Below are 27653 nucleotides of genomic sequence, written 5' to 3' on the forward strand. Positions count from 1 at the left end.
GTCTCTCAGCCTCTCCTCGGGGAGATGCTCCAGGCCCCGTACCATCTTTGTGGCCCTCCGCTGGACTCTTTCCAGGAGATCCCTGTCTTTCTTGCCCTGGGGAGCCCAGACCCATGGGTAATGCCAGCTGACCCCTGGGCTTTCTTGAACTGATTCCCTGAATCTGTCGCTTTTGTCTTCGCACGATTTAATTGTTTGCCCTTTTTTTGTTTGGGCAGTGCGTTGGCTGGGTTCCTGCGCGCGTCCCAGCGGTCTCCGCTGGCTGCAGGTGCTGTTCACGCACTCCTGCTACAAACGGCCTCGCTGTTGAATCCGGGCTTGCAGGAGAAGGGTGCGGGGCCCGGCTGCGAGCCCGGGGCACCCCGTGCTGGTGGCGTGCTGCCGAGTCAGCCCGCCGTGACCGCGCCGCCCTCGTGCACCCGCCCCGGCCGCGACCCGTGGTGGTGCCAGCTCCGTAGGGCGCGCGGTATTGCCGTGAGCTAACCTCATGCAAACGAACCCCGCTCGGCTTCAAATCAGCACACGGGGTCTGGGCTCGCTCGGGCCGGGAGCAGCCGGGTCAGCGGCCGCAGGAGCCGCGCGTGGCCCCGGGGAGGGCAGGAGCTGCTGGAGCAGCGACCCGCTCCTGCTGCCCGCGTGGGGCTGCGCAGGGCCAGGTGTTTGCCTCCAGCTGCAGCTGCTCCGTCTGCAGAAACAGGTGGGGACGCTCGGGATAGTCGGCAAAACACAGCTGGGAAAAGTTAAGAAGAAGACGTGCAGCGTGCCGTTTCACCTGGGCAGAGCCGACCCCCGGAGCAAAATTGCCTGCAATAAACACAGCTTCACCTCGGCGGCGGCGGGGGCTCTGGGTGGGATTAACGAAGTGAAGAGGAAGTGAATGGATGCTCGAGAAGTTTTTTTTTTTTTTTTCCTTCTTCCTCTCGTTAGTAGCACAGCCAAATCAAATCAACTATTTCAGGAATGCTGCCTTTTAACTGGGTGCACCATCAAATCCAGCCCCGCGTTGGAGACGCTTTGCTGGCGAACGTTTCCTTTTCATCTCCTCCTCCGAGCTTTTATTGCCGGGTATTAAGTTAAGGGGTTCCTTTCGCGCTCCCTTCCCTGAGACGTGTGTATTTTTTTTTAAACGCCTTGTGGTGTAGAAAATCAAGGTTGTGACAGCTGCTGAAGTTTCGAGTTTAGTACGTCTGAGTTCTGGATCGAAGGTAATTGTTGGCCTCTTCCTCTTCCCCCCGGTGCATGCTAACGAACGCCAGCGCGCAGGGTTCTCACTTCTGGCTCTTGGCGGTTGCCGGAACGCGTCTGCCTGGTGAGTGGGGCGGGTGGAAGACCTCTGCCCGCTTTGATGCGGCGCTCGGCTCAAACGCCGCTCTCGCTCCGGCGGAACCTCTCTTTGAACCTCCTGAGCGTTCTTCAGCGCCGTGCTGGGCTCAGCGCGCAGGTAGCAGAGCGCTTCGGGTGGAAGTGAAGCCCCGAGAGCTTCGGGCGGCTTTCTCCTCGTTTCCTCCCTGCCGTCCAGCTAATCCAGCCGGGCGTTTTGTCGCGCAGCCTCGGCGTGGAAGCGCTCGGGTGCGCGGCAGCGAGCGGGGACGTGTGCCTCTGGCTGAGCTGGGGCACCCTGAACCCGCCGGGGGCGGCTGCAGCGGGGTTCGGGTGCAGATCTGGTGGGGTCTGCGGGGGGGAGCTGATGCCTCTGGCACTTGGAGGCCTTCTCCTTAGCTGGGCTGGTTTTTAGCTTCCGCATGTGAAATCCTGAACGCTTTTTTTCGGCCTGGTTTTCTTCAGCCATCTCCCGGGAGAAGCAGCGTTGTTCTGCTGAGCCCTGGTTTTCTGTAGCGCTGTGGTTCTGTTGAACGAGGTTGTTTGGTGAACCCGGTGAAGGATATTCGGAGGGAATCGCTCTTCTGTTGGAAAATGGCCGTTTGCCAAGGCAGACACCTCCCTGGGCACAACACGCGCCTGGGAGCTCGGAACCCACCCTGGGTGCTTCGTAACCCTATCCAGTGAGCCGTGCAGCGTGGGGGAAATCAGTACTTACCGTCGGAGCGTGGTCCTTCGGCATCCTGCCGGCTGCCCCTGGGTGACTCTTGCAGGAGGGCTGGGCTGTTGCTTCCCTTCGGCTGGTACTGCCCAGAGGGCAGGGGAGGGCTTGGAGTCCGGCTCCCCGGGACAGGAGCGCTTCTGCCTGCTGCTTACCGAAGGGGACAAACGGCGTCCTCGGCTCGGGGTTCCCTGTTCGAAGCTCTGCTCTCCACCCGTGGCCGTGTGAGGGGGAAGTGGCCGTGAAATCAGCCGGGGTGGAAGCTCAGTGTGCCAGCCGCGGCGCTGCACCGCCTGTAGGCTGCCCAAGTCCTTGCTGCCCCTCGCTTTCATCAGGCCTCAGGATGGCGGTGAGGCCGCAGAGCCGTCCCCAGGGTGCCCACGGAGCTTACAGGGGACTTGGGGCTGGAGGAAAAAGCTCGTGCTAGCGCCTGAATACAGCTTTTCACTCTCTTAAAATTCTTCTGTTTTTATTAAGCGTGAATCCCAGATGCTAAGAAGTGTTTTGCCAGCCGTGGTTGTAGTGTCTTGCTGCGTATTTTCCGCTAAATTGCTGAATTGTTGTTTTCTTTCTGGCCTTCGTTTTTTTTTTTTTTTTTTCATAGCTTTATCTCTTTGTCTGGGTGTTTTAGATGGCTAAAACTTGTTTCTGTTCAGCATACCAGTCGGAGAACTCCCATGGGAGACAGAGTTCTCACCAAGCGATTGCATAGGACAGGAATGCTGGCTTTTTTTTCCTGGAAACTTGTAAACATGAACTTCCTGTTGACATGAGCTGTAAATCTGCAAACAGGCTGTGCTTCTGACAAAGGATGGAGGTAATAAAACGCTGGGTCCTCATTCCCTGCGTCTGGTCCTCCTCGGCCTGTGTCCAAACACCCCGAAGGCGCTGGAGGCAGGTGAAGGGAACCTGCAGGTTGTTCTCCATCTCTGCAAGTCAAGCTTTTTTTATTTATCACGTATTTTCCTTGTCTGTAGGTACCCAAATACGGATGCAATCCTAACAGAAGCCACTTGGAGAATCTCAAACCCCAATGGCTCTAGTGATGCTTCGTCGCTTGTTTCCTTCCTTCACCTCTCCCCTGCCTCTCCTGCGCAGCTAAGCCTCGGGGTCGGGGAGTTGACTCCTGCGTCCCAAGCAGATGGTTTTGGATAATGAGCCAGGCAAATTTTGGCAGCTGTTAAGAGGCTCCGCACGTTACCACCCGTGTCACTTCACCGTGCTTTTCTCTCTGCCTCCAAGAGGAGAGCTGGTGGGAAGCACGAGCCGTTCGCGCTGTGAGCTCACCTTCCACACTTCGCTCTTCCACGCGCCAAGGAAAAGGCGCCGCAGCTTGCTGGGGGACGAGCAGCGGTGCAGGGAGGGAGGACGTCCTCCTGGGTCCCCATGCCCCTGATTTTTTGGGGCGCTGCCCTTACTGGGGTGCTGTGGGTGGCGGAGGCAGGCAGCAGGCGGCTGTGCGGCATCGTTGGGGTGCTGGAGCTCGCCGTGGGAAGGGGGAGAGGCAGGCGGGGAGCCGGGAGGTGGTGAAAGCAGGATGGAGAAGTGGGGCGGAAATAAGGTGAAGAAGGGCAATAGTGGAAGGAGGCCAGGGGTCTAGGAAGGAAGAATGGTTACAGGCCACCAAAATGCACAAGAGAAGGAATGGAGGCATCGGGCAGGGTAAAAGGAGGGAAGGACGAGCCGGGTGGAGGCTGCGCTCCCTCAATAAGCTTCCCATTAATTAATATTTTCTCATGTGGCAGCGTCGGGGCGTGGATGCAATCCAGCCCTTCTCCGCCTGACCTCCGCGCTCTCCGCCGGTCTGGTTTCTCGCTGGCTTCCTGCCCGCAGCGAAACCGCAACCTTTCCGACTCCCCCGGGCAGGAGGAGAGGCACATGGCAGCGGTGTAAGGGGAGCCTCTCGCAGCCGTCTGCGCTTGGGTGGGCGTGCTGGTTCTTTCGTAAACTAATAGCTCCCAGCAGTGCTACTAAATCAGACTTCGTGGAGCCAGGAGCGGGGAGCTTGGAATGCCGGCCAGGCACAAAGGGCTGCGCTGGTTTTGTTGTGTGTGGGTTGGTTTTTTTTTTTTTTTCCTGTCCGTTGTTTGTTTCTTCTGCCCCAAACCTCGCTGCTTGTTACGGGTCTAGCGGTCCCACAAGGCAACTGACAGCAGAAGAGGAGCCGGCGAAGACAGGCTCGGGGAAGAAAAACGGTGAAAAAATAAAAGCAAGAAACCAAAAGGGAAGTCACCGTTGAAAACGTGGGGTTTTTTTGGTTGTTCAGTGAGGCGGGAAGGGAGGGAGCCCCGCTCGGCTCTAAACCTACAAAGCCAACCAAGCTGTGGCAGCAACGGGGCTGGATCCCACCGGGAAGCCCCGCTCCGAGCCCTCGGCCCGTGGTTTCGTTGGGTAAAATGAACAAAACAGAACTGAGGAAATTTTATTAAGCATCTCCTAGGGAGGCTGCAGTGTGGCGGGGAAACTTTTGGCTTTTTTTTTTTTAATCAAGGTTACCAGGTTAGTGACAAGTCATCTCCGAGGAAATAAAACCCCTTTGGTGCCTGTCGATAGCAGGAGGTGGCCAGGCAGTGGGACACGGAGCTGCCACCTCGTTTGAGGGGCTGGGACGCAGGCAGAGTCACCCAGTGTGCGCCGTGAGATACGTCAGCGGCGCGCTCGAGTCAAGCTTGGGAAGCGCTCGCAGATGCAGCCGTCCCCAGGGGCTGGAGGGAAGGAAAACCGGTGGTAAAGGGCGAAAAAGGCTCCCGGGAAAGCAGCCCCAGATAAGGAAATAAAAGCAGCTCCTGGGGGAGAAGTCTCCTGCAGGAGGGAAGCAAATAGTGGCGGGAGGGACGGGGAGCGTGACGGAGAGCTGCGGGGAAGGGGCTTGGGGTCTCCCCCTCCTCACCCTCGTGGTTGTGGTTGCGAACGCTGCCCTTTCTGGGCCGGGAGCCTTGCTTGGGGAGCGCCTTGCTTGCTCCCCAGCCTTGCTTGGGGAGCGCCCACGCCGCGGCTCCGGCCTTTGGGATCCCCTTCAGGAGCCCGGGGCTGGGGCAGGCGTTGGAGCCCCCTCCCCAAAGGGGGGGTCCACTGAAAGTGCCGGCCTCGGGCAGCTGGCTGGGCCTGGGGGACGAGCAGGGTGGTGGCCGCCTCGCCTGAGCCTGAGGCTCAGCTTCCAACGGGCACCTAACGAACCTCGGGCACCTAACGAACCTTGGGCACCTAATGAACCGCCGGAGGCGAGCGGCGCCGCTGTTGATTTTGTACCTTTTGACCTTGCCCTTTGGAAAATATTGCCGAGCTACAGGGCTGCAGCGCTAGGCCTAATCCTCTGCGGGCTGGGCTTTCCTCTCTCCAAATAGCGTTACTCCTTTTTTCCATAGTTCTGTTTCCTTTAAATGCCCGTGACAATTGCAGAGACTTGGATTTCTAATCAGTGAGGGTGTTAGATTGGGGAATTGGGTTGTTTCCATCCCCCCCCCTCCTTTTTAATGACGTGACATCACCTCCTGGGTGTTTCTTCTTTACGAATGCGGTCACACAGCGGGAGCAAGGCAGCGGGCGCTCAGGTCTCTCTGTCTCCCTCCCCCCCAAGCCATCAATCAGTGGCCATAAGTAAAGTTTCGATAGCTTGATTAGGTTGTGCCTAATTTGTCGAAGCTTTGCTGCCGTTGTTTTTTCCTCAGTGTCTGATCAGAGTTCTGGGTGTAAAGTCTGCTAATTCAGTCAAGGCCGGCTTTTGGTGCGCATTTTTCCCCCTCTCCAGGCAGTGTTGAAATGGTACCAATGCTCCCGTTCACTGCTGAAGTAGGCAATATGATGAGATTTACTTGACAAATTAAGCTCGTTAACATAATCTGCCATGTGCTAATTTAAATAATGGCGGTATTGAAAAGAGGATGTTTGTTAAATGTGATAAATTTGCTGAGAATGGAGAGCTCTAAGCTCCGCTCGGGGCCTCCGGGGGGGATCCACGCGCTGCCTGCCGAGCCCGAGCGGCGTCCCCGGGCAGCGCGAGGCAGTGAGCTCCTCCAGCATCCTTCGAAGGGAGCGCTCCCGGCCTGGCTCCAGCCGCCTGGAAGGACGGCGTAAGGAAGGCAAGAAAACGTTTGACTCGCCTGCCAAACCTGAGCCTGGAGGAGGAGGAGGAGGAGGAGGAGGAGGAGGAGGAGGAGGATCCCAATTGGTTTCCATCGGATTCCAGTTAGCGTGAATTTACAGTTTCCATTTAGCCTGATGAATGGCTTTGGCTGCCTCGGTGCATTTGGATTTATTTTCTGCACGATGGAAAGCGGTCGGCTTAAAATGGCAAAGGCTTTCCAGGCCTGCCACGAGGGCCTGTAAAGCTGCTTTCCAAGGTAAGAACGCAGCAGGCAGAAAGCACACGCGCAGCGTGCCCCGAGGTGCGGGTGGGACTGAGGAGACACCACAAGAAGTTGGGGTCCCCGGTGCTTGCTGTGGAAATGGGCCGTGAGAGGCATAAAAATTCCGCTGGAAACTGGGAAAATATTTCAGATTTCCTCACTTTCCTCAAAAACCACACTTAGCAGCAGGTATCAATAGCTCGCAGTGTTCAAACTCCGTTTGCATCGTTCTTTCCATGGAGCGTTCCCACGAGAAGAAAGCAGAAGCCGATGAACGCCGAGTCGGGGAAAGCAATTTCCCGAGCTGCTGCCCGCCACCCTCCTCCAGCTCCAGTAACGACGACTTGAGAGCCGATACAAGGTGGGGTGGAAGGGCACGTCGTCCCTCCCGGGGGGCTGAGCCGAGGGGTCGGCCTGATCCTGCTCCTCCGGCCACGTCTTTCCTGAGGGCTCTGGGGTTTTGTACGTGTTGGCCTCTGGGCACCATGGCAAGGAGCACGTAGCCTTTCCCCAAGGTTTGTAGAGGCAAATCGCAGCTGTACTTGAAATCACAGAACGGCTCGGGCTGGGAGGGACCCCAAAGCCCACCCAGCTCCAGCCCCCTGCCGTGGGCAGGGACGGCACCCGCTGCGTCAGGTTGGCCAAGGCCCCAGCGGCCTGGCCATGAACACCCCCAGGGACGGGGCACCCACAGCTCCTCGGGGCAGCCCGTAAAATACTTGGGGTGGCCTGAAGTTTTGAGGTTTCAAACTACAGGTTGTGAAAATAGAGAAAGGATTAATTTGGCCACGGGCTGGCAAATGGCAGCTCCAGCCCGGCTGTTGTGGTAGCTGAGGACGGCGAGGTGAAGCCAGACGTCCGCAGGCCGATAAAATACAGCGACGGGGGGCCGGGGGGCGGCTGACCTGTCCCAAACTGAGCCCCAGGGCAGCCCCCACCTCTCCAGGCCCTCTGTGGGGACTCTGGCCCAGAGCCCTGGCAGCTCCCAGGCTGCGTCTCTTGACCCCATCCCGTCCACCATCCGGCCCTTCCTCTTGAACCCGCAGGCGGGTTTCTGCCCGCTTCGGTGCTGCTGGGGCAGGAGCGGGCAGGGAGCGGCGGTGCCTGACGGCGATGCCTCAAGCAAAGGGGCTGCTCCCGTCCCATCCCCTGGTCCCTGCCGTGCTGGGGCCAAGCTGCAAGGCGAGCCCCCCGATACGGGACGTCGGAGCACGGCGTGAGCGCGGCGCTGCCCGGTGGGGACCGCACAGCGCGAGGCGCCGGGCATCGCCTGGGCACAGCCGGGGCCGTAGGAAACCAGCGGCGTTCATTCTGGTGCGAGGGGAGCTGCCTGGTTTTCTTTTTTTGTCTCGCTTCATTGTCTGGCTAATTTAGGGATGGTTTTTCCATCTCGGCTTATGAAATATTGAGAGCTGGAGGATTTTGCGCAACCCTCGTCACAAGTGTCAGGAGCCCCGGCGAGCTGAACTCTCTGGGCTGCGATGTTTCGGTGACGTGCCTCGGGAGCGGCACGAGGAGGTGCCTGCAGCTGCCGGGGGGGGGGGGGGCCCCCCGGCGGCGGGGGGGCTGCTGTGGATGTGGCTTGGTGAGCGCGGTGAGCTCCCAGGTGCTGGGAGTGCCCTACCCAGGAGCGTCTGGGGGTCGTGAGGCGGTAAATGGCCTGCCACGCTCGCACCAGCAGGCTGCAGGTCGCCGGGCTTTCGAGAAACTGGCGTCCCTCTGCTTTGGCAGCGGCGAGCTTGTAGTTTGTTGCTGTCCTGGCAAGGTACCTCGGTGTCTGGTTTTCAAAGAAGCAGCCGGAGGGAGAGCTGCCATCGCCTGCAAAGGTGTCAGAAGGATTACGGGGAGGCCAGAACCTGCGCGGCTCTGAGGAAGGCAGGCTGGCGCGGTGAATCCCTCCTGACGTCTTGCGACGTGCCCGTGCGCTCCCCTGCCCAGACTGCAGAGCAGGATCTTTGCTGCAGGCAAACTGCAAACATCCTTTCCCCTCCCCAGCCGTCTGCATGGCCTCTGGGCGGAGGATGCAGTGTGTGTGTGTGTGCGTGCGGGGGGGGGGGTTCTTTTATTCCCGGGGGCTGCCCGCCGAGGTCGGTGCTGCTGCGGGGCTGGTGGCTCGGTGCGGGGCGGCTGCTGGCCCCGCTGCGCGTTGGCAGGGGCTGCCCGGGGCTAGCAGGGGTTTGTCGCTGGCGGAGCTGCCGAGCCTGGGCGTTACAGCGGGGTGAGGGGGGGGGACGGTCGAATGCAGCGGTGTCCAGAGGGTTTCTTTTACGAGCCTGCTCTGTTACCGCTGTAAAATCCCTCGTGGGCTTTACTCCACGTATAAAACATTTAGGATTTACATTTTCCTCTAACACTTCCTCTTCCATCTGAGTAACACGTTACACATTTAATTGCTCTTCCTTTGAATTTTCCAGTCCTCATTTGGTACCCTTGCAACATCAGTATCTTGTTATCTTGTTGTTGCTCCTAATTGCTAACACATGCCGGCTTTCCAGCGCCGCGAACGGCGCGGCTGGGGCTTGCAGGGGACTTCACATGAGAGATTTACGCGCACGGGGGAAACCTTCCGAAAATTAATTCGCTGCTTCACCCAACGGCTTACCCCGCTCCGGCTGGCAAATAAAAAAACAAGACGAAGGCTCCTCCCGGCCGCGCAGCCCGGTGCAGGGCGATCTCCGCCGGCAGGGGCGGCCCGCTCGCAGAGCCCCCCGGCTGTCGCCGGCCATAAACACCCCGGTGGGTCGCAGGCGCGGGTGTGAGCCGGCGGCGAGGCGCTGGGAGGTGCGCGCTGGGTGACATCAGCTGGCGAGGCGCCCGGGCAGCGCGGCGCAGGCAGGGAGCAGGCAGGCGGCCGCGGGCGCGCGCCTGGAGCGGGGCGTTTGGCAAGGTGGGAGCTGGTCTGCTTGGCAGGACCTCCCCATCTGGGATCCATCTGTGTTTCCCTGGAACCGGACAGGCGGCTCCAGGCGGTGAGAAATCGCAGATGTGAGGGACCTGACACATGTCCAGCTAATGAAAGGAGAAGGAAGGCTGGGCTCAGCCTGCGCTCCGAGATTAAGAGCGGCGGAGGAAGAGCCCTTTTATTTATACTGCGAAGAAACTAGGTGTATGCGACAGCAGCTGGATCGCGCTAACCTTGCCGCTTAGGGTAAGCAATCTATTTTTAAACCCGACGGGGGGGGGGGGGGGGGGCAGCCGGGCTGCCTGGCCTCACCGTGCCGCGGGCTCTCGGAGCGCTGCGGGGTGCGCCGGCGCCCCGACCCCACCGCAGGTAGGGCCGAGGGGGCAGCGTCGGCTGCGGCGGGGGAAAACTTGCACGGGCTGCGCAGCTGGCGGAGCACCCAGCTCACGGGGGGGAGAGCTGCGCCAGGGCTCGCTCTGCGGCGCTACGGAATGTTTGTGGGTTTTTTTTTTCCTTTTTTTCTCGTTTTTAATCTCCCTGAGCAGGAGGCTAGGATTCGGTGCTTCCTGGGGAAACGGAGAGCCGGGGAGGTTTTTGCCTGTTGTGGCAAAATGTGTTTTTTCCGCTCCGCCTGGTCTGCCTCTCATCTGTGCAGGGTAGTGCTGGAGCCGGGGGGAATCCTGCAGAGCCAGGTTTCTGCCGTCAGCCCCCAGGTTTCCTCATTTTTTTCCCCGTATTTTCAGCGGGGCTCTGCATTGTGTCAGAGAACGCTCCTTTTTGTCTCTGCGCTCCTCCAGCAGCAAGTGATGCTACCAGCATGTAAATCTCCCGGATCAAGCTGGTGGTACAGGAGCAGACCTCCCTGCCCTGACGTTTCCACTGCCGGGCTGCAGACTGCTGCGCCTCGCATCCTGCCTCACTCCACTGCAATCTCTCGACCCCACAGGCGTATTTTAAACCTGCCCTTCCCCCTGTCTCCCACCCCCCCCCCCCCCAATTCTTTTTGGGAAGGTCGGGCGGCAGCAGACCCTCCTCCAGCCCCCGGGAGCCGCGGGATGTGAGCATCCCGAGCCGCTGCCCGGGGGCTGGGGGGCTGCTCCACGAAATATCCCCGGGAAGCCAACCCGGCTGCTCCTGCCCCTGCGGCGCCGCTTTGCGCGGGGCCGAAGCGCTGCCTGGCGTGGGAGGGGCGCCCAAAGCAAAGTTTGGGGAGCCAAAACGTGCCGGGGGGGTGGGGAGGGGTGTCTCTCGCTGTGGAAGCGGAGAGGAAGAGAGGCGGTGTGCTAGGTGCTCCGTGCCGGATGGTTCCTCTTTTGTGCGCTTGCTGTTGCTTTGTCCAGGCTGGTTCTGGCTGTGCCAAGTGGCAGGGCTTCCCCGGGGAGCGCCGCGCTCCCTCCTCGAGGGTTTCCTCCTCTTGGAGTTCGCAGGGGGTTGAGATACAGGTTGGTTGCCGTTGGTTTTTGAGGTTTTGTTTTTAAATAATAGTACGAGTCTGCATCCAGGCACGTTAAACGCTCGCTAAGTGTCCCTGTGTCCCTGGGGAGCAGGCAGGCGGCAGCTCCGCGAGTTGAGCATCTCACAGCGCACCAGCACAAAGGAGGAAAGAAAAGCAGAAAACCTCCGGCGAGGCTCTGCGGGTCTGAAAGCCGAGATCCGTGCTCCGGCAGCAGCCCCGCTGCAGCAAGCTTGCAGGCTCCCCGACGCGGCGGCGCAGGGCGCGGGAGCAGCTGCTCCTGGGGTCTCAAAGCAGACGGAAGTTGTGCCGGCATCGGCACGGCGCGGTTTGGCCATTCGACAACTAATTTGGCTGGTTTCTTGCCTGGGGAGAACTTTTTTTTTCCTTTGCAGGTCCTGTAGAGGACAACTAAAGGGAGGGAGGTGGGGTGTGGGTGGGGAGGCAGGGGGTGGCGCGGAGCTCGGTGGCTGGCAGTGGTCGTTGTATGGGGATGGGGCAGCGCATCCGAGCGAAGCCGTTCTCAGAGCTGCCCGCTGCCTGACGCGATTTTCAGTGTTCATCTGGAGAAGTCTCGTCTGACGTCGGGTACTGCCTAGGCTCGGTCGGGATGGCTGAGGGCCCCGGTGCACCCAGTGCCTCCGGCAGGCAGCAGCCGGGGAGCCGAGATGTGGAACAGGGGCAAGAGGCGAAGCCGGGGCCGTTCGGGCAGAGAGCGGCCAGGCAGGGGTTTGGAGGCTCTGAGGACGAATGAGAATCGCTAACGGCGAGGAGAATAAATGGTTAACCTGAGGAGTGCGTTACACAGGGAGTGCCCTAGGAAAAGGAGCAGAAAGCCCATTTAATAGTGGCCAAAGCAGTGCTGCCAGCCCGGTGACAGCAGCGACGGCCCCTGCCGACTTCGGCAGGCTGCATCTGCCGGGCGTGCAGGGGGTGTTCAGCCCGCCGAAGCCAAAACCGAAGGGAACCTGTGGTCAGGCTCTTGGGTTTCTTCCTGTTTTGTTCCTCTTAACCTTACAGAAGCCGTGCCCCCAGCTTTCCCTTCTTGCCGCAGCCTTGCTGGTGGGGTTTTTGTGCCGGTCCCAAATCGCCTCACCTCCGTTTCAGAGAGCACGGGGCGCTGCTGCACGGCGCTCCCCGGGGATTTTGGCTCTCACCAGTTGTTGCTGGGGGACAGGACTCAAGAGGGAAAGGACACGGTTTGACCTCAGAAGCCAGACCGGGCTCTCAGGGCTGCTCCTCGCTGCCCAAGCTGCCCCGTGAGCGCAGTTTTGCAGGGGGCAGCGCTCTTCTGCACTGCTGCCTTGGGATGGGCAAGCCAGGTGGCTCTTGCTTTTTCCAGCTCTGATTTTTTTTTTTTTTCTTTAGGGTTTGGATAAAAAACACGACTGGCTTGACGTGCACGCACAATGTTTATAATACAGCTGGACAGCTGAATGAAGTCAGCTGAGGACTCGGGCATATGAAAGGGGTTTAAGGGAATGCTGGCTGGTGCCTTAAATCTGAACTGGAGGTGGTCATAATGCGCTGCTGGTTGGGTTTACGCCCTAAGAAAAGAGCTGACTTGTTCTGGGTCGGATGGGAAGCTCTGCTTTATCCCAGCATCCAGTGACTATTTCCATACTGGGTTGCTTGTCAGGGGCTAGGTATGAAGCGGCTTTTGAGAGCAATTCCAGCGCGGTCCCTGGGGCCAGCATCCCCGCGGCTTTCTGGGAGCCCGTTAAAGTTTGTGTCTAAATTGACGTGGCATTTGGGGAACTGCTCCTGGTGGGAGCTGGAAAACCAAGCGGCTGGTGAGAGCAGGAGCCGGGAGGAACTGGTGAGCAGCAATCCTTTAGCTGAGCGGAGAGGCTCGTGTTTGGTTCCCGGCTCTGCGAGCGGTCTGCGGGGCAGGACCTCGGCCTTCCCACCGCCCCGCGTGTCAGCCGTTTATGTGCGAAGGGCCAACAGCAATTTCAGAGGTTTCAAAGCTTTTTAACGTGTAACTATCGTGGCTTTTACAGGGGTGGTACAGTGGCATTTTTATAAGTGAAGCTTAAGGCTTTAGGATAATGTGCATTGAATTCCCCAGGCTCGCTCCCAGCCGTGGGGCTCCCGTCTTTCCCATCAGAGGCAGGACGGGACGTGTGGGGGTGAAGGGGGACGGCCCCGAGACCACTCTGAAGAACCAGGACCGCTGCAGACCTGCTGCTGGGTTTCCCCTGCTCCTGGGGGAGGTCCAAGAGTCGGTTTCCTGTACAGAAACAGGACGAAAAAAAAAAAATAGACAAAAAACCCACCCGGTTCCCCAAGGCATCAATAACGGTCCCCCACTGAGCCACCCCGGCCGAGGTGGGGAGGAGGAAGAGGAGGAGGAGGATGCGCGCGGAGCCCGCCGCAGCCTCGCCGCGACTCAAACCTGTTGCTCTGCGGCAAGCCGGGCGCGCTGAAAGCCCTCGCCTCGCTTAGGATGCTGGCGGAGCGTCGGGGGAGCGGGTTATTGTGCGGGGAACAGATGTGCCGTGCGCTGCTGCCGCGTGCCGGCTCTGTGCCGCTGCGCCCAGCACCAGGTGCAGCTATTGTTCCGGCTGGTCCCTATTCATCCGCCCTCGTCTGCTGCGCCCCGCTCGCTCCCTCATTGTTTCCCAAGGAAATTAGCATTAAAAACCCATCCGAAACCCCCATGTCCCTCAACTGCAGGTGACTGTTATTGGCCCCAGCTGCCACCCTCGTGCTTGATTACTTCCATATGGGGTTGTGGCAAGAAGTAGGATCCACTTATTGATTTTTTTGGGGGTTTTTTTTTTTTTCGCGGCCACCCCGCACACACTTCAGCACTCCCAAAGAACAATGCCCTGAAATCTATTAAGCCCCCGATAGGCTCTGCATCCCCGGCACCGTTACAACTGGGACGAACATTTTACAAGGAAAGCTAATTACACCCTCTCCCTGCCTTCCTCCTTTCTTCAGCCCCCACCCCATAAATGTAAAATAGCCAGAGGGCAAGTGGCAGTAAATTAAATCTTTGCAGTGTCCTGAGAGGAGGTCTCTTGCTAGCAGGAAAAAGTCTGTTGGTCTTTCGGTGTTTTTGTTGTTGGGTTTTGTTTGCCTTTTTTTTTTTTTGATCAGAAAATGGGAAACCCGTCTCGCTGGCACGTTGTCGTGCCGCACCTATAAAACAGACGAGCAGATCCCAACGTGGGTCTGGGTGGAGAAGAAAAAAAACCAACGAACAGGTGGGTTGTTCGTTTGTTGGTGTAGTCAAACATTGGGAGGAGCTGAAGGGAAGCTACAAGCAAACCGAGGCTGCAAAATTCTGGGAGCGTGGTTTTTCCCCTCAGTGCAATGCACGCAGAGGGCAGCAGGTTGCGTGGGACCCAAACCCCAAATCTCTGCTGGGTTCCTCACTCCAGAGCAGCACTGGGGCAGCCTGGTGGTTCCTAGCTGAAACCAGGACGGTCCAGAAGGAGGATGGATTGTGTGCTCCTGCGGAGGAGTTTTGGGTGTCCCGTGGGCCGCGCTGGGTCTCCCAGGAGGAGTTTGTTCAAGCTGCAGCATTGCGGCTGATGGCTCCTGGCTGAGCAGCTCGCGGGGGGCTGATGTTCTCCAGAGCGCCCTGGACGAGCTGTTGGGTGCAGCGCCTGGAGCTCAGCGGAGAAGGAGGCCCTTCCACGCCCTGTGAGCCTCAGCCATTGCAGCCCGAGAGGCTGTTCCGTAGAGGATCAGCGGGTTTGATACAAACCTTGCCCTTGCCTTGGAGTGCCCCAGCAGCCGCCTCCCCAGGGGTCTGCATCGTTTCTTGCTGGTGATGCCCTGGGCAGCTCGTGCCCCTGCACTGCTGACACCCGTAAATGTATCCGAATCTGACACCCATAAATGTATCCGAATCTCTGTCTGGAGAAGGTCGTAGATGTTCTCTTCTCTCCTTAGAGCAACCTGTTCAGAACTGGTAATTGTCCAGATTGAAGCAGGACTGAGGAAAATTGTTACAGGCTGTTTTTACTTTCCTTCTCAGTTTTTTTCCAGGTTATGATCAGTCTTTAGAATTTGGCCCTCCCAGCGGAGGAACCGTATGAGGCTGCTTGGGATGGTCAACCTCTGGCCTTGCTTTCTGCCCAAGTCTGAGAAGGGAATTCTCATTTTCCCCCAGGAAAGGTGTGTTAAAAAACAGAGAAGTCTTTTTGTTCTGATAACGCAGCATCTTTGGGCAAAGCATCCCTCTTGCTAGCCGGGAAGATGCTGAGGCAAGCGTTTATTCATGTCCATGTCTTTGGGAGCAGCTGGGGCTTGGCTGGTTGGCCTCACGACTAGGAGTGCAAAGTTTCGAACAGGCACGGACCAGGCTTGTCCGGAGGCTGTGCCTCTCACGTAGGTTCCCTGCCGTTTGTCCGCCCCGAGGAGCATCCTGCCTTGACAGTGGACTCCGCCAGCGTGGCTTGTGAGTAGGACTCAGAATAAAACCCTGGTTGGCATCTGAGGAGATGGGTTTAACTGAAGCAATCGGATCACTTGCCACACGTGCCTCCGACCTGACACAGCCCCACCCTGGCCGAGCTGCCCAGCGTGGCGCAGGTTGTGCACATCTGGCAGCGGGCTTGTGAAAACAAACAAAAAAATCCCCTTGAGGTGAGTCGCCAGGTGAGGGTCAGCAGGATGGATGAAGCCAGTAAAACAACCACACGCAGTATCCTGAGCAATTTTCTTCAGACTTGTTTTAAACCCTTCAAAGTCAAATCTCAAACTTCGGGGGTTTCTTCTCCCTAATTAAATTAACAGGCCATATGGTGTTTACTGTGAATGCCTGCAATATGGAAGGAGCTACCTCCCGGATCACTTTCTTTTTCAGAAGAAGCTGCTTTACCTGATGTCGCTGTTCTGAAATGTTCTTTTCAGCAGCGGGTGAGACGGGTTATTTCAGCCGCCGCTGGTGTCACCTTCTGGTCTGGGAGATGAGCTGGGCCGTGACCTTTCCTGTGTCTGCAGCCTCTTTGTCTTCTCCCAGCGTTTGTAATGCTGTCGTGCTGCCCGGTGGCAGCATGTACAGGTCGGGGTTGGTTTTTCAGGCGTTTTCACATGCGGGTAATGATTGCTTTCTTGATCTTGGAGCTGAGGAGCATAGAAAACAACTCAAGGTTAGGGTTTGGGGGGGTGTTTTTTAACAGCTACTACTACTTTTGTATCAAGGAAAACGTTACCATCTCAGGAGTACATAAAACAGAAAGTTTTGGAGTTCTGTTCTGTATTGATGCAGTGCTTAAAACAGTACTTTGCTTGAGCTGCTTTTATCTTTACGTGAAATCTGGAGGAGGAAGTAAGGACTTTGGGGAAGTAAATCACCAGCTTGTTACTGGGCCCTTGCAGTTAGGTGCATAGCAAACTGGAGGAGGCATCTCCAACCCTCCAGGAGAAATGAAGGAACAAAAGCTTGGATTTTGCTGTCTGTGTTCAGCTGCTTTAAGTCATTTAGCAGGATTTGGGGTGAGCAGAATTCTTGCGTGCATGTGGCCTTTGCCAGCGGCTCATCCTGCATCTCTGCAGCATAGGAAGTTAACCTTTCTCTACAGTCTTAACTTTTTGGTAGATCTCTTCCGCAGGGGCTCGGTGCTCGCGGGAGGGCTGGATTACCCTTCATCTTCAGCCAGGCTCGGTGTGTGCTGGGCTATGTGGGCTCCCAGGAGCAGACACGTTTCCGTCCGCTGAAAACACCCTGCTGCATTAGCATATTCCCTGTAACGTATGCTCAAAGGGTGTTTCTGTGCAGAAGAGCCTCTCTAAAGATAGCATCATGAAGTTCTGTGTTGTCAACCAGGGACACTTGATCTAAAAAACAACATTTGATACACAGACAAGGTTTGCAAGTGCCATCTGGATCCTGGGAGATGAGCTGGGTTGTGTCTGTTTTGCATAAACTCACCAGGAAAAAAAAAAAAAAAGTACTTGTAGGCAGATTAATTCTTCGGGATCACCTGAGCAGGACTGTTTATTCCACACAAGTGCCCTCGGTGACATCGGACACTGGTGTAATCCCATACCGCCGGGCAGCGTGCGCTGGTTGTGCATCCTTGTGGTGCTGGAAATAGTCCTGGGGCTCAGTGCTGGGCAGTACGCGGTGCTGGCTGAGTGCGGGACTGAAACCCAGGTGCAATCTATTTAAATGCTTTTGAGCCTGTGGTATTTTCATCTGTTCTCCAGCCCGCTGCAGGACAGGACCCAAAAACAATGCAGAGCCCTGCAGAAATGCCCGTATTTTTAGGGAGATGGGGGTGCAGGGCACACAGATGATGCCTGTCCTCACAAGTACACCAGCACCCCGGCAGAAACCCAAAGAGCATCAGGCACGGCCCTGGGCTGAGCAGCGAGCTTGCTGTCCCTGTCCTCCCACAGACCCGGCGGCCGGCAGTGCTTGCATGTAGGGTATAAAACATACCTTACTTCAGGGCCTGTTTTTTGACTTTCTAGTTATCCTCTCATATGCAAATCTCATTTGCCTAATGGGCTGGTGAGTGTAATTGAAAGGCAGCCTGCACTTACATGATAGTGAAAAGTCTCACCTGTGCCCAGGCACAGATGGGTCCCTGCCTGGCTGCCGCATCATTAGAGGGAATTTATAGGCACCGTGTCGCAGGCTGTGCTGTGACTGGGGGGAGGATAGCAGTTTAAAAACAAACTTTTTTTTGTTTGCTTGTTTGCTTCCACTTGTTGGTTTGTGGGGTGCCGTCTCTCTTTCCCAGTTTGCAGTTGTGGTGGTCTCGCTTCTTGTTTAGCCTCTGTCGCCGCTCCAGCTGTTGGCGAGCAGGTTACTGCTGACTGGTTTGTGGCAACCCTCAGACCCAGGCGCCTGAAGCCCTTTCTGCGCTGTGTCACAGGACGATGATTTGGAAACGAGTGCATCGGCAGCCACCCCGTGTACGTCCTGGTCCCCTGGGAGCTGGGCCGAGCCCACCCTTTGCTCTGTCCCCTGGGGAGCTCTGAAGCCACCGGGGCTGCCCGTGGGAGACCTCAGCCTGTGCCGATCGTGTCTGTGTGGTGTCGGTCTGCTTGTACAGGGCTTTGGCTCCAAAAGGCCTTACAGGCCTGTGGGTGCCCAGAAGGGAAGAGTGATTTGTGTGGTGATCTGAGGAGTTTTTCCTCACAAATGCCCTCTTGGCAGGGATCCTGTGCTTGTCGTTGATCAGGAGTGAATGTTGGCTGGGCCGCGGGTACCATGCTCAGCACCCGAGGGGACGAGGCACCTCAGGGAAAGGGACAGAGCCCCGGCTGGCCAGAGGGCGAGGGACGCCTGCGGCCCTCCCTTGGGACATGGGCACCTGCACGAAATGGTTAACGCCAGGGGTGGAAATGACTTCTGCACCCCTCCAGCACGCTGCAGGCCTCTGGTGACCTAAAACAAGGTCTCCATGAAACGTTTGGCGCAGCATCAGCCCTGGGGCTGGTCGGCAGCGCCTCAGCCCTGTCGGGCCCTGCCCTGCGTTTGGGACCGAGCAGGCCATTGTCATCCTCCAGGGACCCAACAGGGCTCTTCCAGTCATTTTTCCCATGTTCTTCTATGGCTGCTTCATTCTGGGCAGAGTTTGGATGTTTTTTCTTGTTCTGGCACAGAATACCTCTGTTTTCACCTGACCAGCCCTCCTGACCACGATGAGCCTCAGGACTCACACCTGCCCTGCTCTGTGCTTTACAAACAGGTTGGCTTTTTCTAGTTTGATTTCGGATTTTGGTAATAGCTTCAGGCATCCTTGGTATTACTTTTGCCTCTCTGTGGTCTAGTTGATTAAATGTGGTCTTCTGCCTTGAGATCTTCTCACTTCTTTAAGAAGTGCTTGTGCTTTTTTCCTTGGTGCTATTGACCAGTTACTGGTGTGCTGCTTGGAGTGCTGGTATTTCTGGGTGTGTCTCATATGAGTGGACTTTTTTTAATCTTAGTTCCTATATTGTTCAGTCTGAGTATTTTCTACTCATCAGACACCCTCACCCCTTAGACACCAGACCTGCCGGGCCCATTCTCGTTGGCTTCAGGTCCCTGCATGCTCAGCAGCATCCGTGGTGCTACAGGCAATCCAGGTTTGCTCAGTACTGGCTATTTTTTCAGTCAGTGGTGGCTCTTTAGGTTGATTTATAATGATGGGAACCAAATCATTGAGCAGCAGAGCTTGGGAGAATGAGGAAGGGAAGAGGGATGCAATCCTCAGTCATTGTTTTGAAGCGTCTGACTTAAACCATCCTCCTGTGGATCTTTGGTAATTAGGCTTAAAAATTCTGAAATCTTCAATTACTCGCTGACTTTAAGAAGAGTTGGTTGTGGCTTTCAATCCATCCTCTTATTTTAAATGAGAATGTTTCCTCCTCTGGTAACGTTCAGGCTGTTCCCCTCATACCTCCTGTAGTATTAACCCTCCAGGTGCTCTGAGATGCCCCTGCTGTGTGTAGGATACACACTTCTGTAAGGTGTGTCTGCACTGTGTGCCTCTTGTGCCTCTTCATTCAGGCAGAGCAGGATAGGACTGAGAGCTGGGGCAACTTACAGAAAATGCACGTAAGGAAAACTCTGCCCCAGCGAGACAGAATCACTGTGAAGGCACGATCTAATCTCAGAGACGCTCAGGTAAGAAACAATTCCATAGAAAGGGGTGCCATTTCTGAAGGAGGCCTGTGTTTGCCTGCCGCTGCTCTTCTCTATTTCTGGGTTCTTGGAGAACACAAGACCCCATAAACCCTGCCCTCAGCAGCTTTCTCCCAGCCCAGGCCCTGCATGGGCATGCCCTGCAGCGTGCTGCCTCTGGGGCTGCCCAGCCTGTGCCCAGGTTGCCCATCCTTGGGGTGTTTTAGCTGCCCCCCCCCAGCTCCCCCCGGTTTGTCTGCACTTGGAAGTGCAGCTGAAGACCTGCAGTTTTGCTCCCTAAATCCCTTCTGGTTATGAGCGACTTCCCTCATGGTGTGCTGGAAGTCAGGGGGGGATTTAGGTGGCAGTCTGCAGCCAGGAGCATCGGGGCTGGGACATGAGGATTTGCTATGCTGGATGTGTTGGTCAGAAAGATCCTCTTAAGGATGAGTGGGAGCTTCTGCAGAAACAGAACAGCCTCGTGCCGGTGCATGGGCTGCCTGCTTCTCTGCTTCATCCTCTACAAAGCAGGCACAGGCTTGTCTGGGACCCGCAGCAGCTCTGCAAACATCAGCTGGGACGGTGGCCACGTGTCATGATGCAGAGGCAAGTGTTTTGACCTCGATCTCTTTCATTTGAAATGGCATGTCTGCAAGCGCGGAGGTTAACAATGCACCAGCAAATGAAATGGACCCTGCTTGACATGAGGTTTTTCCCCAAGGAAGCTCCCCGGATGACTGATCCTGGGCAGGCAAGGATTCGTCACGTAGCGATGGACCGCTGGTGGGAAGCCCGTAAGCAAAAGGGCTCACTGCAGTGACCTAGAAACAGCATCTTTCTCAACATCTGCTAAATGTCTTACAGAATTGGCTAGAAAATCACTTTCTCTTCCCCAACTTTATTTTTCCTACTAAAATTAAGATCTGGGGAATAAAACATTGGGCAGTGAAAAAGAAGGGTCAGCAGCCTGGTAGCTCAGAGCAGACCATCGTGGCTTTTTTCTGCTTCCAGCAATGAACCAGACTCGCAGTGTGGAGGCTGCAGGATCTGTCTGCAAGATATATGAGCTGTCCGATGCTCCCTGCTACAGCCTGTGCATACCAGGCAAGGTGCTTGGCTTGGGAACGTCGCTCTCAGCGCTCACCCGAACGTTTTGCAGCAGCCCTGCACAAAGAAAGGGCCGCATCGGCGGCGAGCGCTGCTGCAGCCTCGTAGCTGTGGCCATGATTTTGCAGCACCGCAGCTCAGCCGCCTGGGAACAGAAGGGCGCTGCAAAATCACAGCCCTGCTGCTGCAGAAATGCTGCCTGAAGGTTCCCTTCCCCGGGCTGTTTTGTTAGAGTGAGGTGGGGCAGCTGCAGGGAGCTGGAGCAGCGGTGAGATGCGAAGCTGACATCTGCCGTGTCCACGTCTCCTCGTTGATGGATGGCAAGCAGCGAGCGCTGCCGATGTTGTGCACGCCCTGCTCGTCGTGCCCATGCTGGGGTGAGTCCGTCCTGCAGCCGGCGACGGCCTCCGTGCCACTGGCTCCACGCGGGCTGCTCCGCGGGCTGCTTCTCCTGCCGGGGCCGCTCCTCAAAGTCTGCACCAGCATCTTGTAATTTTCTGCTGCGAGCCCGTATAAATCAGCGGATACGTTTCCATTGACCATTAGGAGCTGTGGAGAGCCCCTCAGAGCTAATTAGTAATAAGAGGATGCCAATTAAATGCTGCTCCCTGGGCTATACTGTCACTTCTCCGATACTGCTGCGTTGAAGAGGAAGGTAACAAAATGGAGCTCAGCGCATATGTATTCCATCTGGAGAGCAGGAGAAGGGTGGAGCCGCTTGTTAAATGGCAAGCGGTCCAAGTTTTAAAAGGGTTTGTGTGTGCTAGATAAAATCATATCCGAAATGCGGTCTCAAAGCCTCTGCAAAGGTGGAAAACATTTACAGAAGTTTGAGCTCGCTGTGGAGAATGTTCTCCTTTCTGGGTCACCCATTTACAGGGATGAAAGTTGCATCTTTATCTGGTCTGTAGTGTTCCATGTAAGCAGGAAGCAAAAACATTTCCACGCCGCAAATTGTAGTGCAAAGTTGTTCTGTGTAACGCAGGGGAATTCTCCTAACAAATGGCTTTCTCTAAACTCCAGCAGATCTTAGCACAGCTTTGTTTAAAAAGCAGTACTTGCAAAAGTTTTGAAGGCAGTCTCACCCGTACTGAAGGTTTTGTTTTGTTGAACTCCAGTCCTACCTGCACAGACTGGAGGGTGAAAGGAGGAGGATTTCGAGCTGTTAGCACCCTGTACAACAGGCTGACTTTCCCAGCGAGGGCTTGTGCTGAAAGCCTGCTAAAACTGGCGGGCACTGAATAGATACCAAAAGCCAGGCCGCTAATTAGTAAGAAGGGTTCGGGGGTTCATTTAAATGGGTACCTCTGTAACCAAGACGTGCTCCTGAGGAGCACCAAGGAGGGGGAGGAAGGTTGCAAGACACCGGTGCTGTGCATGGGGCGGGCAGCAGAGCTGGCGGCTTTGGCCTTGAGGCGCAGAGGCCGCCTTGCACGCTCGGTGCTGCCGAACGGAGGCTGGAAAGAGCAGGCCTTGGGGGACAAGCCCTTAAAGCCAACTTCTTTAACGCCCTCATGCCAAAGGTTTGGCAGAGATGGTCGAAGTGCTGTACATCACCCCCAGAAGCACGGTTACTCAGTTCTTGCTTTGGCTATGCGCAGCATTTGCTATAAGCGAAACCCGGTCTCTTTGTTCCAGACACGACCTTTCTTTGTATGAATAAGTCCCACAAAATGGTCATTTCAGAAACAACAAAACAAAAACCTGACACCGAGCTGTTGCTCTGAGACTTTCTAAACCGTATCCCTTTTGTACTTGTTGTGTCTGGGCTCCGCCGGACTCGGGAGCCGTTAATCTTCCTCGTGTTTTCTTCCCCGTGGCAAACGAGAGGCAGATGTTCCCATCTGGAGAGCCTGCGCCAGCCTCCGGCGCTCTGCTCCGAGCCCAAAACCACTTGATTTTGTGACTTTAAAAGGAGCAGTAAACGAATGCAAGAATGACCAGCTCTTTTAGCAGCAACCAATGAAGCTAACCAGCGGGCGGCTCGGGCGTTGGTCGAACGCAGTTGGCTCCGACGAGGCCCCGGTTATAACGCGGCCAGGTGCGCTGAGCCGTGCCGGGGTTGGCTCGGGGGGGAGCGCTCTCCTGATCCCCACAGCGCTTTCCTTTCCACCTTGAAGGCGAAATCCTGGCTGCTGCCTTGGTTTTGGTGCCAGGGAGCCGAAGCTCGGAGCCAACTCCTGATATCCGAGTCCCCGAATGTGTTTGCTTGGGCGCGAGCCGTGCAGGGAGGGAAAGGATTGAGACGTGTTGGTAAGTGGCCCCAGCTCCCAGGAGGCTGCTGAGCCACGTGTGGGTGGCTGCTCGGCCAGCTTTCACGGTCTTAGTACTTACTCGTAGGATCATAGACTCGTTTAGGTTGGATAAGACCCTTAAGATCACAAAGCCATCAACCTAATGCTGCCGAGTCCACTGCTAAATCATGTCCCTGGGCAACGTGTCCGCTTGTTCTGTGGTGTGGGGATACCGGGGGTACCGTGCTGGTTTATTTCCTTGCAGAAGCAAGACTACGAGAATGTGGGGGCCCTGACCAAGCCTGTGGGGGATTTTAGATGCGGTAAGAGCTCGTGGGGGGGATTTCTGCAGCCCTTGGTTTGCACCACTGGCTCCGGTATGGATCCATCTCGTCTGGTTGGGAACAAAGCAGAGGAGAATTGCTGCAAAGTCCAACCTGGGCTACCGATGAGTCTGTGGAGTCAGGAACATTAATAGGTTTTCATAAAAATCACTGAAGGGCAAGACAGATAACGATCTGCAGTCTGCCTTCAGGAATAAATTATTAATCTTATTTCCCTTATTAACTGCTTTCTGGACTGGTTGCGAAGGATAAAATACTTTGCTCTTTCAAGTTCTCCTATCCAAGCTTCGCGTTGAATTGAGATTTAAAGTGAAACAGCTGTGTGTGGGAGAGAAATGGATGGCAACGGAGCTACACGCGTTTATTTTTGATTTATAAAATGCCTGTCCCAGACTCAGCAGCTCCCTCCTGAGCGACGCGAGGCTCTCCTGCGAGGTGCCGAGTCCTCTCCACTCCCACAGCATCTCGCAGATCAGGAGCCTAGATGTGCTCTAAACCCAAGCAAAACAGTGTAAAAATAGGCTGATCGCGTTTAGTGGAGGAAGTATCCCCGCAGGAACATAAGTTACCCGCTGCAACAGATGCTGGAGTATCGTCTTATACAACTCCCCGCCTCGGCGCGGAGGCAGGCGGACAGGAGCGGGTGGACCCAGCTGACCAGCGTTGCCGCTGACCCGTTTCATGCTCGTGTCCCCCAGTTCTGGCTGTAAGTTCTCATTTATTGACTCGAGCAAGTGGAGACCTCTGGAAGCCACCCTGGATGCGAATAGATGCCAGTATTTGTGGAGAAATGTAACCTCCGAACTTCAGACCTCTTCGCTCTCCCTCCTCCCATCTCCCTGTCCCCCCGGTGAGGACTTAGCCCAGTCCTTGTCTTCCTGGGGCTGCTGCGTCAGCTGCCTCGTTTCCGATGCTTATCCTCTGCCTTTCCCTTTCGTCGCCGCCTGATGCGGTGAATGCCGCAAGAAGATAAAACATCGGGTCTTTCCTAGGCGACGTGACTTCGTTGTGAGCTTTGGGGAGCTGCCTGGAAGCAGGTGATGGAGAGATTGCGATGGAGCAGCCGTGAACAGCGTCTGCTGGAAGTCGGAGTGGCGGCACTGTTGCTTTGCATGCAGATGAGAGGTTATCTGCAAGCCTTAGAGAGCCGCAAAGGTGCTCTGCAGATGGCTTAGAGCTGTCAAGGGGAGGGAAAGGCAACCTTAGAGCAGAGGAAAGATGTTAATAAAATTTAAATGTAATTCTTCCCATTTCGCAGTTCCTAAATGTGAAAAATATTAGCTTGGTGGAGACTGAAAACAGATGGTGAGCAGTTGGAGCAGATAAGCATGTTATTCAAAATAAACATTCGCCAAAGCTGGGGAGGTGGCGAACCATATTTCATTTCACCCTATTTACATTATCGGGTCAGGTTACGCTGATGCTGCCTCTTGTTTGCATTCAGATTATCAACAGGGAACCCTGCAAAGCAAGCCGGCTGCAGCGGGCCCGGGTAATCACAGACACGTTCGGGCTGGAAGGGAGGTTTTGGGGCCGTTTCCCCGGCCTTTTCTCCAGGACAACGTTTGAGGTTCGGTTACGTCAAAGGAACTCCCCGTGACCATCGGCAGGGTCCCGCCAGCCACCGGAGAGGGCACCGGGGTCCTCGGCTTCCCTTTTGCGAACGGTCTCTGTTAGCATTTAGACAAGCTTTGTGTTGCTTTATCCTAAACCTGGGCCCTTTACCCATTTAAATGAGGGGAGGGAATGAGCCTCTGCTTCAAAGGGCTGTTTCTAGAAGGGTTGGCCTGGCTGACCTGTAGGCATTTTATAATTTATGCCTCTAGTCTGAGCGGTCGTCTCAGGTGCTAGGGCCGCTGCAAATGGAGACACATCTCGAGCGTGGCTCATCTCACCCGCTTTGATGAATATTTGAGGACGGGCCGAGCTGCCCTCGGAGGGCTCTGCCTTTCAGTGGGCTCCAGAAGGCGCCTGCGTGGCCGGCTCCAAGCGAGCACCCGCGTGCCCGACGGCTTTGTCGTGCCAGACCTGACCTTGGGCTCTGCTCGGGGACAGCAGCCGGGGAGGCAGGGCTGAACCTGGGGCTCTTCGTTCTGAGGCGAGGAGTGGCTCTTTGGGGTGGCTTGTTAGGTATGGGGCACGTTCTGCCTATTCTGTATGAAAGGCTCCAATTAAACCTCTGCTCTTTGCCTGAAGCCGTTACCTACTTCAGCCCCGACTCTGAACCCCTCGACAAACCCTTTGTGGGCAGGGATGTGGTCAGAAGACATCGACTAAAAGCAAAACCTTGTCAGGGCCCAGGCCGTGCTGACGGGGTCTCGTTTTGAGGCTGCTCTCTCCATCCTGCAAGCTGCAGAAGCAAAAAGCTAGCTGTGCGGCGCCGTGTCCCAGTCAGTGTGCTTCTTCCTTATCTCTTCCAACGTGTTTTGTGTTTTGACTTCTCCAAAAAGCTGGAGCACGATAAGCTAGAGTGCCTGCCGCTACCAAAGGGGTTCGTGAGAAACAGTTGAGGCTCCGTGCGGCTCTTGGCAGGAGCCACAGCGTCGGTGCCAGCGCAGGCAGGTTCCTCCTGCCTCCTGAGCTGGCGACAGAGAGCCGAGGGGATCCTACACCTGCATCAAAAACACCTGGAGATACCGATGTCCGTGCTGTGTGCGCCCTCCAAACACTCAGCCGCTGGACTAAGTCGCTTTCGTGTGAAGGAGGAGGAAAGGCTTTGCTCTGAGCTGGCAGCAGGGTTTAAGAGCCAGCACGTACTCGCCGTGCTCACACGGGGTTGCTGGATGCCGTTAGTGGTGCCCGTATAAACGTTACTATGTAAATTTGTGTGCAGCTCTGCGTTCTCTGTGTCCTGTCGGTGGCTGTCTCTCTTCCTGTGCCCTTTGGTCTCTGCAAACTCGGGGCTCAGCTGGTGCCGCCGGATCAAGGGTTCTGCTTTGGCATCGCTCTGCAGAGCCAAGAGGAGAGCGCCGGGCGCGCTGGGCTGTCCGCCTGCCTCCCCGGGCACCCGTGGCTGTCCTCGGGCTCCTCCTGGCCCTGCTTTGCTGGGGAAGGTAACGTCCTGCTTCCATCACGCAGCGTTTTTCTCTCTTTTCTTTACTTAGTTTGCTCTCTAGTTGCTGAAGGCATTTAAGAATTAATCCCAGTTGCAGAGTCTTTGAGGTAGTCCCTAACGTGTGACTGTTTTTACTCGTGCCTTTTTCCTTTTCCCAAGCCCGCGAGCACAAGGAGCTGAATAAAGCGGCTTCTTTATACAGTTTACAATGGGAGCAAATGTTAGCCATTCTTCTGAGGTTACCCGTCATAGCAACACTCTCTTTATACTAAACACGATAGCCAGAAGACTTCTTTAAAGAAAATAAACCCAGTGAAATCTGTCTGGGTGTTCAGACTGCCTGCTCCAAGGCATGTCCCGGTGTTGCACAGCTCAAGGGAGCTCAGCCCTTGGTGAGCAAGGAGTGGGGCTTCTCCCCGAGCACCGCTCGGAGCCCCGGCTTTCCCCCTGCCTTGCGCGGCTTGGCTCTTCCTCCTCCCCACGCAGGGGACCTCGTGGTCTCGTGTACACCTGGGTCCGTAACTGGGACGCGCGATATGTAGGGCGCGCGGCATAAACCTAAATATGCCTCCAGCTGTCCCCGATGCAGCCAGAAGCTTTGCAGCATCGGAAATCTGTAGCTCCGATGGCTGTGAAATCTGCTCCTCAGACTTCATCAGCTTTTTGAGAATATGAAATTCTCGCACCAAGCCAAGACTAAAACAGCATCTCCGTGCTCGGGTTTTGCTTTGCTCCGAGTGAATCATCTCCCCGTGTGGAACTCCAGCGCTTGCCGGGCCGTGAAGGCGGCTCTCCCACCTGCCCCGCGTGGCCACGCCGCTTCATCCTCTTCCCAAGTTGACGTTTGCTGTTTCTGGGCGCCACGTTAGCGCGTGGCGCTGCGAAGCCTCGGTGGTTGGCAGCGCGATGGCAAAAGCGTTGTGCCATAAACACGCTCAATCTGCGTCCTGCAGGCTCTGTTGGAAAAATAACAACACAACATTTGTAAATGTTTCAGAAGGAGACGCCACGAGAGCAAACCTTCCAGCCCAGCCCCCTTCGGCAGGGACGGCGGCTGTGAGGAGCCCGGGGTGGCTGCGCGGCCGGCACCGAGGTCTCGGTGGGGGTTGGAGGGAAGCCTTTTTGATGGAGAACCCCTCAACGTTTCCAGTGTAGGCAGACGTCCTGCTCTGAGACTCGGAGCGTTCGGTCATGGACAAGACTCTTCTTGGCGGTGTGACCCAAATTGCCCCCGTGGCACCGAAGCGCGGTTTCGGCTGGCGGACGTCCTGGCGGGACTTGCAGGCGTTTTGAGGAGCTTCTCACGTCCTCTGTGCATCTGGATGTTGCCATTGGTGAGCAAGTAAATATATCCATCGCTGAAACGGGGAAGGAAGAGCTGGGGAAGGCGTCGTGCCTCCAGGGACAGACCCCCTGGCTCCTTTGTAGCCCCGGGCCAACGGGAGGCTGTCTGGGGTCCTCGTCCACGGTCTGCTTTGCTCTCGTGACTCTCATGAAACGGATGTGCTTGGGCTACAAATGGGGAGTTTTAGAAAGATGGTTTTTATCTGTGTTTATAGATGCCCCGGGTCATTAGCAGGAAGCTTTTAAATT

General features: G+C 56.2%; 1 protein-coding gene and 1 long non-coding RNA gene across 7 annotated transcripts in view; one reads left to right on the forward strand and one right to left on the reverse strand.

The window, feature by feature from the left end:
- Nucleotides 1-1005: 1005 nt before the first annotated feature.
- CBFA2T2 (CBFA2/RUNX1 partner transcriptional co-repressor 2) overlaps nucleotides 1006-27653 on the forward strand; it is a 45906-nt gene continuing 19258 nt past the window's right edge. The window contains exons 1-2 of one of the 6 annotated variants that reach the window (XM_035343975.1): nucleotides 7946-7958; nucleotides 8643-8645. The gene's annotated coding sequence lies outside the window, so the exon portion shown is untranslated. Of the gene's footprint in view, nucleotides 1206-7945; nucleotides 7959-8642; nucleotides 8646-9161; nucleotides 9536-10570; nucleotides 10726-17607; nucleotides 17628-18281; nucleotides 18407-27653 lie in introns of those variants that run through there. The other 5 variants (XM_035343970.1, XM_035343969.1, XM_035343974.1 and 2 more) reach the window with 5 other exon arrangements.
- Nucleotides 16464-17065, reverse strand: LOC118176769. The gene is made up of 2 exons (XR_004755514.1): nucleotides 16636-17065; nucleotides 16464-16541 (listed from the first exon to the last, which is right to left on the reverse strand). It is a non-coding gene; the product is annotated as an uncharacterized LOC118176769 (long non-coding RNA).

Source organism: Oxyura jamaicensis, chromosome 20, assembly GCF_011077185.1.
Source record: "Oxyura jamaicensis isolate SHBP4307 breed ruddy duck chromosome 20, BPBGC_Ojam_1.0, whole genome shotgun sequence".
NCBI classification, from domain to species: domain Eukaryota; kingdom Metazoa; phylum Chordata; class Aves; order Anseriformes; family Anatidae; genus Oxyura; species Oxyura jamaicensis.